Here is a 9929-nt window from a genome sequence, read left to right on the forward strand (position 1 = left end):
TACCCATGACAAATAGTTTTCATCACCCGCAGAATTTCCCGCAGCAATATTGTTGGGAGAGAAAGGGAACCACCTGAGGGAGGCACGCTCAACAAAACTGTCTAGGGTAGGAGCACGGTTGCCCTTAGGCACTAGGCGTGTCAGGCCTCACCATTGTAAGGAACGTTCACTTAAGTCCCTGAGTGAAGTTTCCTCCGGAGTCCTACATCTATGTTCCTTAAATTTACTCTGTGGTTTCTGATAATCCTGGGTTATGAACGGCCACCATTCACCGTTACCCTTACACTCATGCATCTCCATCAATGTAAAAGGAACGGGGAGACACGCAACTGCTGGCAGCATCATTCAGCAGAATTTTCTCAACACAAAAGATACAGCTTTGTGGTGACATGTCCTCCATGGTAAAACGTTTCCTAGCGAATAAGGAATCTTCCCATTGCAATGACAATCTGAGAGAATGGACACCGATGGATTTGGTGCTGTACTTACAAACATCTTCATGAGACCATACAGTAGTGAAGCATGGGAACGCAGGCGCTTCACCCTTTTTCCTAGACCTGTGAAACTCAAAGAGGCACTATTGACCTGCGAGACAGAGACATGACATTGCTGGAAGCATCAGTGTACAGAGGCATGTGAACCTCTAAGGAGCCACTTCTGTGTGAAAGAAGAGAGCAGGCTGAACTTCATGGCAGGGTTCCAGATTCTCAGGAATTCCACGGGCTGTATTGCTCAGACACAAAACACACTGCGTGGGGCACACTTGAACTGAGAAACTTGCGGGACTCACGCTTTTCCCAAAGACCCAGGATTCTCAAGGAGTGCCCATAAGTTTGACTGAAAAACAAACTGCAGGTGACGCCATTTTACCGTGAAACCGGCAAGAAGCAAGATTTCCCTTAAAACATGAATCTCAGAAACATTGTGATCGTGAAGGAAAACCAGGGAGAGCAGATGTACTTCCCACAATCCAAAACTTAAATTAAGCCTCAAACCTAAATCTTGTCCTAAAACCAACCCTAATCCTAACCCTAACCTAGGTCAAAAACCTAACCCTAGGTCTAAACCTAAACAGTGGTCTAACCCTAAGCTTAGGTCTAACTCTGTATACTCCTAACCCTAAACTTAACCCTAACCTAAGGCTCACCATAAACCAAGCCCTAACCCTAACTGTATGTCTAACCTAAGCCTAATCCTAACCCGAAATCTGATGTCAACATGCAGCTAACCCAAAAACTGACCCTAAACCTAGATCTAAACCAACCATAAGCCTAACCCTAACTCTAATGCCAAACTAATCATAACCCTAACCTTAACGCTAAACTAACCCTAAACCTAGCCCTAACCCTAACCCTGACCCTAAATCTAGGTGTAAACCTAACCCTAGGCCTAACCCTAACTCTAACCCTAACCATAACCTTAACTCTAGGCCTAAAGCTAATTCTACCCCTAACCATAACGCTAACCCTAATCCTAACCCTAGTTCTAACCCTAACACTAACCTAAACCTAATGCCCACCCTAGGTCTAACCCTAAACCTAACCCTTACCCTAACCTTAGGTGTAAACTTAAGCCTAACCCTAACACTAACCCTGACACTTATCCTAGGTCTAACCCTAACACTAACCCTAACCCTAACCCTAACTCTCACCCTAGGTCTAACCCTAACTATAACCCCAAACCTAACCCTAACCATATCCTAACCCTAGGTCCAGCACAAACCCAAACTTAACCCTAACCCTATCCCTAACCCTGACCCTGACCCTAAACCTAGGTCTAACCCTAATCCTAAGCCAAACCCTAACTGTAACCCTAACCCTATCCTTAACTCTAGGTATAACCCTAACCCCACCCCTAACCATAACGCTAACTGTAACCCTAATCCCAAACCTAAACCTAACGCTCACCCTAGGTCTAACCCTAACCCTGACCATTACTCTAACCTTTGGTCTAACCCTAAACCTAACCCTAACCGTAACCCTAACCCTAGGTCTAACCCTAACCCTAACACTAACCCTAGGTCTAACTCTAACCCTATCCCTAAACCGAACCCTAACCCTAAACTTCATCCTAGGTCTTACACTAACCATAGGTCTACCCCTAACCTTAGGATTTACCCTAACCCTAATCCTAAAACAGTAATCCTAATGCTAACACTAACCCTAACACTAACCCTACTCGAAAGCTATCCCTAACCCTAACCCTAAAACTGTAACCGCATTTCTAACACTAACACTAACCATAACCTTATGCCTCAATCTAAACCTAACCATAACCTTATCCCTCACTCTAACCCAAACCCTAACTCTAAGTCTAAATCTAATCCAAACCCTAACCCTGACCGTTACCCTAACCCTAACACAAACCCAGCTACTAACCCTAGGTCTAACCCTAACACTTATCCTAGGTCGAACCCTAACCCTAAACCTTACCCTAGGTCTAACCCTAACCATAACTCTAACCCTAACACTAACCCAAACCCTAACCCTAACCCTATTCCTAAACTAACCCTATCCCTAACCTTAAACCCAACCGTAATACTAAATATTACCCTCATTTTATACTAACCATAGGTCTAACCCCAACCGTAACCCGAGGTCTAACCCTAACACTAACGTTAAATCATTAATCCTAATTCTAACAATAACCCTAACACTAACCCTAATAGAAAGTTATCCCTAAACTTAACCCTAACCCATATGTACCCTAGGTCTCACCGTAACCCTAAACCTAACCCTAAACGTTACCCTTCCCTAAACCTAACCCTAATCGTAACCGTGACCGTAAACCTAGCTCTAACACTAACCCTAAGCTTAACCCTAACTCTAACCCTAAACCTAACCCTAACCTTAACTCTAGGTCTAACCCTAACTCTAACCCTAACCATAATGCTAACCGTAACTCTAACCCTAGTTCTAACCCTAACCCTAAACCTAACCCTAAATCTAACACTCAACCTAGGTAAGCCCCTAACCCTGACTCTTACCCTAATCCTTGGTCTAAACCTAACCCTAACCCTAACCTTAACCCTAACTCTGAACCTAGGTCTAATCCTAACCCTTACCCTAAACCTTACCCTAGGTCTAACCCTAACCATAACCCTAACCCTAAACATAATCCTTATTCTAACCCTAACACTAACCTTAACTCTAACCCTAGCCATTATCCTAGGTCTAACCCTAACACTAAACCTAATCCTAACCCTAAAGCAAAGTCTAAACCTAACCCTAACTCTAGGTCTAACCCAAACCCTAACCCTAACCCTAATCCTAACCCTAGGTCTAACCCTGATCCTAACCCTAACCCTAAATCCAACCCTAAACCTAACCCTAAACCTAAGCCAAACTCTAACCCTTACCCTAACACTAACCCTAAACCTTACCCAAGGTCTAAACCTAACCCTAACCATTACGGTAATCCTAACCCTATGTATAACCCTAACCCTAACCCTGGGTCTAATTTTAAGCCTAACCCTAATCCTAACCCTAACCCTAAACCGATGTCTAACCCTAATCCTAACCCTAACCCTCACCCTAACCCTAGGTCTAAGCCTAACCCTAACCCTTACCCAAGTAACCATAACCGTTATGGTAATCCTAACCCTATGTCTAACCCTAACCCTAGGTCTAATTTTAAGCCCAACCCTAACACTAACCCTAACCCTAACCCTAAACCGATGTCTAACCCTAACCCTAATCCTAGGTCTAAGCCTCACCCTAACCCTAACCTTAACCCTAACTCTCACCCTAGGTCTAACCCTAACTATGACCCCAAACCTAACCTTAACCATATCCTAAACCTAGTTCTACACAAACCTAACCCTAAACATAAACCTAACCCTAAACCCACACTTAGATCTAACCATAATACTAAACCTAACCCACTCCTAAACCTAACCATAGGGCTAACACTAACCTATGCCTAACCCTAGCCTTAACACTAAATCTAGGTCTAGCCCTAACCCTAAACCTAAACCTAACTCTAACCCTAACCCAAACACTAACCCTAACCCTATCCTAACCCTACGTCTAACCCTAACCGTAATATTAACCTTAAACCTAAACTTAACCGTAATCCAACCCTAATGCTAAACCTAACCCTAACCCTTACCCTGACCCTAACCATAATCCTCACCCTAAACCAACACTAACCCTAACCATAGGTCTAACCCTAACCCTAGGTCAAAACCTAACGCTGACCCTAAGCCTAACCCAAACCCTAACCCTAGGTCTAACCCTAACCCTTTCCCTAACCCTAGTTCTAACGCTAAACTTAACCCTAACCCTACCTCTAGGTCTAAACCTAAACCTAACCCTAACCCTAAACATAACCCCAACCATAGCCATGAAACTAGGTCTTACCCTAACGCTAAACCTAACCCTAATGCTAATCCTAACCCTAACACTAACCCTGGGTCTAACCCTAACTCCAAAAAGCACAGGTGGTGTTAATGAAGGGTGGAATGATTCATTCATTGGTCACTTTAGTTTTGCAGGTTCTCAAGTATCTTAACTTTTAAAATTCAGTCCAGTGAGATGATGCCTTAGCCAGTTAAATGCTACTGCTTCCAAGGTTTATGTACACCAAGACACATCTAAGCAGAAGCCACAATATCTAATCGTGAAACATCCCTGGGTGCGCCACAGCTGTATGCAGATGCCCAGCAAATATGAGATTATTTCCCTTTCACTGACTTGGCTTTTATTAGCAGTCAGCCTCATTCAATCTCTTTTGTAGATGGTTGAAAACTGTGTGGATTCGGGGGGCCATATGGGATAATGATGGGCTTATGAGATTGAGAAGATATTGTAGGGAAGTTTCTTAATGTGCACTTAATATTTAATTACAACTCTCTTTTATACACGTGTGTCTGTGGATTTAAATGTCTGAAGTGCACAGATTAACACATTCCCATAGCTGAGTGAATCTCACTTCAGTCATGTCTATAGGCATTTTTACTTCCTTGACATCCATACTTTTCCCTACCAACAACATTGCCAGGTGAATATACTTGACTTCGTTTAAAACAATTTAGAGACAAAGTCAAGGATTTCACCATACCTTTACCAATAAGATTTGCATTTACATCATTTCAGTGATGCTTCAAGCACTTTCAATTATGCGAGTTTCGAAATTTGTGCCAGGAGCTTCATGAATATCATGAAGCGGGAAACATACTGGTGTATTGCCTTCCTCTATTTTATGGGACTTTAAAAATTTCCCCATATCTAAACACACCCATTAACTCCTGGACTTGATTGGATGTGAAGGAAAAAAGTGAATCTTGCATTTTCTGGGGTGCCCTTCTTTGCTTCCTCACACACAGTAACCATTTTTATTTCAGCCAAATATGTAAGGACGAACCATCACAGACAAAATTACTGCCTTAGTTGCCTCTGATTCAGAGTGATTCCGCAGGACAGAGTAGGAAACCCCAACGGGATATGCAAGACGGCAGATCTTTATGGGAACAGTCAGGTTCACCTTTGTCCTGGGGAGTGGTCTGGTGGGATCTAGCACCAAATTTGTAGTTAGAATCCAGATGCTTCAACCTGTGCACCAATAGGGTTTTTGTTTGAGTTTTAAAGTCATCCACTGCTATTAAATCTATTCTGATAAATAGTGATTAAGTGGACAGAGCAGAATTGATCCCTACGGTTTGGTCCTGGTGGTTTCAAACTGCTGACCATACAGTTAGCAGGCACAACACACTATATCCCCTGTGCTCCTCAGTGTGAGGGCTCAACTAAAAACTCACTGCTATCGATTAAGTTCTGATGTTAGTGTCCCTATGGGTCACAATAAAGCTGTCTCTGTGGGTTTCTGAGATTGCAGATCTTTGTGGAAATAGAAAGCCACATCTTTCTCCAAGAAGCATCTGGTGGTTCGAACGGTTGACCTTACAGTTACCAGCCCATCGTGTTATCCACTTACACAAGTGTGTTGTGTGAGGACTCAAAACCAAATCAAACTCACCACCATAGAGTCCATGTTGGCTCCTAGTGACCCTCTTGGATAGAGTAGAATTGTTCCTGTGGGGTGCTGAGGCTGTAACTCAATGAGTGTAGACATCCTCAACCATCTCCCAGGTGAGGACTTGTGGAGGAAAAATAATACCAAAGGGGGTTAATGGAAGGGTGACTAGAGTCTGTCACCTGAGGAGCTAGTCCTACAGGCCAATGAGGTAATGCTCATAAAATTCTTTCCTAGGTGGCAGCAGCAGAAGCAACCTGGTTGGTGGAAACCATCTATGTAATCTAGAGCCTGCATAGTGTCACAGAATTAACAGCTGAAAATGGAAAGCTTGAGTTACATTCCTTTCCCTTGGTTTCAATCCACATGGGAATAGTGAATCATGCTGCAGGAGTGAGCAAAGAACTATAGGTGAGGTGAGAGCTTGCTACCTGGCCACTGTTCACGTCTCCAGGAAGACAATGGTGTTGGTTTAAGCCTAGCAGTTGGCTGAATGTTGACCCAAACATCTGAGCAGGGTGGATCCAGGTTGCATGTAGTCTTGCTGCCTAACCCAGATGGAAGTGCATCTCTAAAACACTCGCTCCCATTGGGTTGAGGGTGACTTATAGTGACACCATTGGACAGGGTAGAACTTCCCTTGTGTATGTTTTGGTGGCTGGAACACTTTTCTGGCAGTAGCAGACCTCTTCTTTCTCCCGAGACAGGGGCCAATGGTCATAAATTTTTGACCATTTGGTTAGCAGCCCCATGTGACACCAATTCCACTACCAGTCGTCCTGAATTGTGTTAAATAGGGGACAAAAGTGGCAATCTAGCTAGCTCACACTCCTGGCGACCCCCTGTCTGTCATAGAACTCTGCTCCATTGGTTTCCCAGCGCTGAGAGTTTGGAAGTATAACACCAGGCCTTTCTTCTGAGGGACCTGTGGATGGATTCGAATCGCCAGCCTTTTGCTTAGTAGCCAAGCCGCTTAACTTTAAATAAACTATAGGCGTGATTAGTTATTTCATTGAATAACCACAGAGTGGATGATTTGGGGAGAATTATCAACCCCATTTTCGAAACAAGGAAACTGATGCACACTAAGACACCGCTGGAGTTGGAAGAGCGCTAAAGCAGAAATAGGATGTTTGATATCTAGGCAGTGAGACCTCCTACCCAGTCACAATCACGGACTCCTCAGAACTGTTTTGGAGTCAGGGGAGACTGTATGTAAAGACCCTACAAAGGATCAATGTTCAGGTTGGATTCTGGAGGGATCAATGTATTAAAGATACTTGCTTGTGTTTGCATCACTTTTATCCCTACCATTTGTCTCCTGCAACCAAAACTCAGTCCTAGGGGGACTGAGACAGTGAACAGACCGTTCTGTCTGACATCTCCAGCAGGACAAAGAGACCATTTGACAAGGCCTTCGATTCTGTTGCCCTCTCCCTCCCATAGACAAAACTGCAGCAAGCAGCAGACCCCAAACCTGCATACTAAGAATTTTGTCACAAGTCTAGAAAGAGCTGTCAATACACTGAAAAGTAGCCTGCAGAAGAGAAGGCATAGAATCAAAAGCTACAGGTGAAAAAAAAAAGCTCCAGGTGAGTGTAATTCAGACAACCGAGAACAATGAACACACTAGAGCTTCTCACAGTATAAAATTGCTTTTAATTCCGTACTATTGTAATTCAAACAGTTTCACATATCTCACCCCCAAAGGTAACTCCAGCAGATTCAAGAATGTAAAGGAAAAGGCAATTATTCTGGTGCATTGCCTGCCTCTAGTAATTGTAACCTCAATCAGTTTTACTATTCTCAGCTCATCCCATAGATTTTCAACTTCTTGGATGTGAAGGAAATCATAAAATCCCGCATTTCACAGGCTGCCTTCTGTGTTGCCTCACTTAGATTTACGTTTTTCATTTCTAGAGTGCCCCAACATGGGTTTTTCTTTGGTCAAAGAGCATTATCATTTCCCATCATCAGTTGTGTATGGGAAACTTTACATCCTGCAGGTTCCCATATACAATAACTACATTAAACAATGGAGCTTTATGTGTCTTCCTGTTTTTCACAACAGGTTATGCTCACTGATATTGTTAGCTTATCATGCCAAATGGCCAAGATGCAGAGGTGGTGTTAATTGAAGGGCGGAATGATTCATGCATTGGTCACTTTAGCTTTGCAGTTTCTCGAGTATCTTGAGTTTGAAATTCAGTATAGTGAGATGATGCCTTAGCCAGTTAAATGCAACTGCTTCCAAGGCTCACCTATACCCAGACATATCTGAGCAGATGCCACATTATCTACGTGAAACAGCTTTGGGTGCTCCACAGCTGTATGCAGATGCCCACCAAATATGAGATTATTTCCCTTTCTCTGACTTGGCTTTTACTAGCAGTCAGCCTCATTCCATCTTTTTTGTAGATGGTTGAAGACTGTGTGGATTCTGAGGGGCCTATGGGATAATGGTGGGCTTATGAAATTAAAAAGATCTTGTAGGGAAGTTTTCTTGATGTGCATTTAATATTTAATTACAACTCTCTTTTATACACGTGTGTCTGTGGATTTAAACATCTAAAATGCACAGATTAACATATTCCCATAGCCGAATGAACGCCCCTTCCGTCATGTCTATAGGTATTTCTACTTCCTATGGGCAGCTGGACAGTAATTCATCTGGGGAATGTCTGGTAAACCAGGACAATGGTGCTTCCCCAGCTTTCTGTGATGAAGGGCCAGACCATTGGTTACCTTTATAAAAGACTCTTGAAACGTCCTAGTGATGTGAGTTTCTGGGATCATAGAGGCTTCCTCTTCCTTGGTTGGTCTTGTTGGTAGGTGCTATCTAGTTGGTCTGCTTCAAAGCAACCCCCATGTACAGGACAAGGAAATGTTTCCCAGCCCTGGGCCACCCTCATATCGTTCTGATGTTCGAATACATCGCTGCAGCCCCCGTGGCCATGCATCCTGCAAACGGCCTGGCTCTTTGTCACTGGGCCTCCCCTTTAATCTGACCAGATGGGTTCATCATCTGGCACTCTCTCACAAGGTTCTTCCTTAGTTTACTAGTCATCCACTACCTGACAGGGTTTCCATGATGAGCATAAGGTTTTCACTGGTGAATTCCTTCATCCTCAGTGTGTCGTTATTCTGGAAACTCTGCTGCACGCTTTGCACTTTGTATGACGTTATTGGCATTGGAAATACCAGTGACCTGGACTCTGGCCTTCCTTTCTGTACCTAGCTACAAATGGACAGATAATTAAAATGACATAGTTTATCACTGGCCCATATACCACCCTTCGAGCAGCACTGGGGTAGATAAAACATCACGAGTAGTCCTGCACAAGGAGATGGAGCCCTCGTGGCTGAGTGGTTACAAACACCAGCCGCTCCAGGGGAGAAAAGGTGGTTTTCAATTCCAGTAAAGAGTTAACAACCTCAGAAACCCAGATGGGCAGTTCTTTCCACCTGCAGCCGCCAACACTGCATGTGTTTTTTAAGATGGAGGAGGACATTGTGGATTGGTGTGGGACAAATGGGCTAATGTTGGACTTGTAGACTTGGGCTGCACTGGGTTGGGATGTTTTCTCCATGTGCATTTACACTTTATCTAAAGCTCTCTTTTATACATTTGAGTTTCTGTGAATTTATTTCTCTAATGTACTCAGACTAACACAACTAATACAAGAAAAGGCAGGACACAAGTAAGCAACCGTTTCCGTTTGGGAAAGACACTAAACAGTGAAAAGCTATTTTCCTCCATGCCATCTCTGGGTGGCACAAACAGTTAAGTGCTCAATTCGTAACTAAAACTATCATCTGAGCCCATATGGTGGTACCTCAGAAGACAGACCTGGTGGTCTGCTTTTGAACCCTCACACAGCCTTGCAGCCCCCATCTCACACGGTTCAGTTTGGCTCTGCACACCTGGTAGTTCCATGACTTGGAATCTACCCCAC

This window comes from Tenrec ecaudatus, chromosome X (assembly GCF_050624435.1).
Source record: "Tenrec ecaudatus isolate mTenEca1 chromosome X, mTenEca1.hap1, whole genome shotgun sequence".
Classification (NCBI taxonomy): Eukaryota; Metazoa; Chordata; class Mammalia; order Afrosoricida; family Tenrecidae; genus Tenrec; species Tenrec ecaudatus.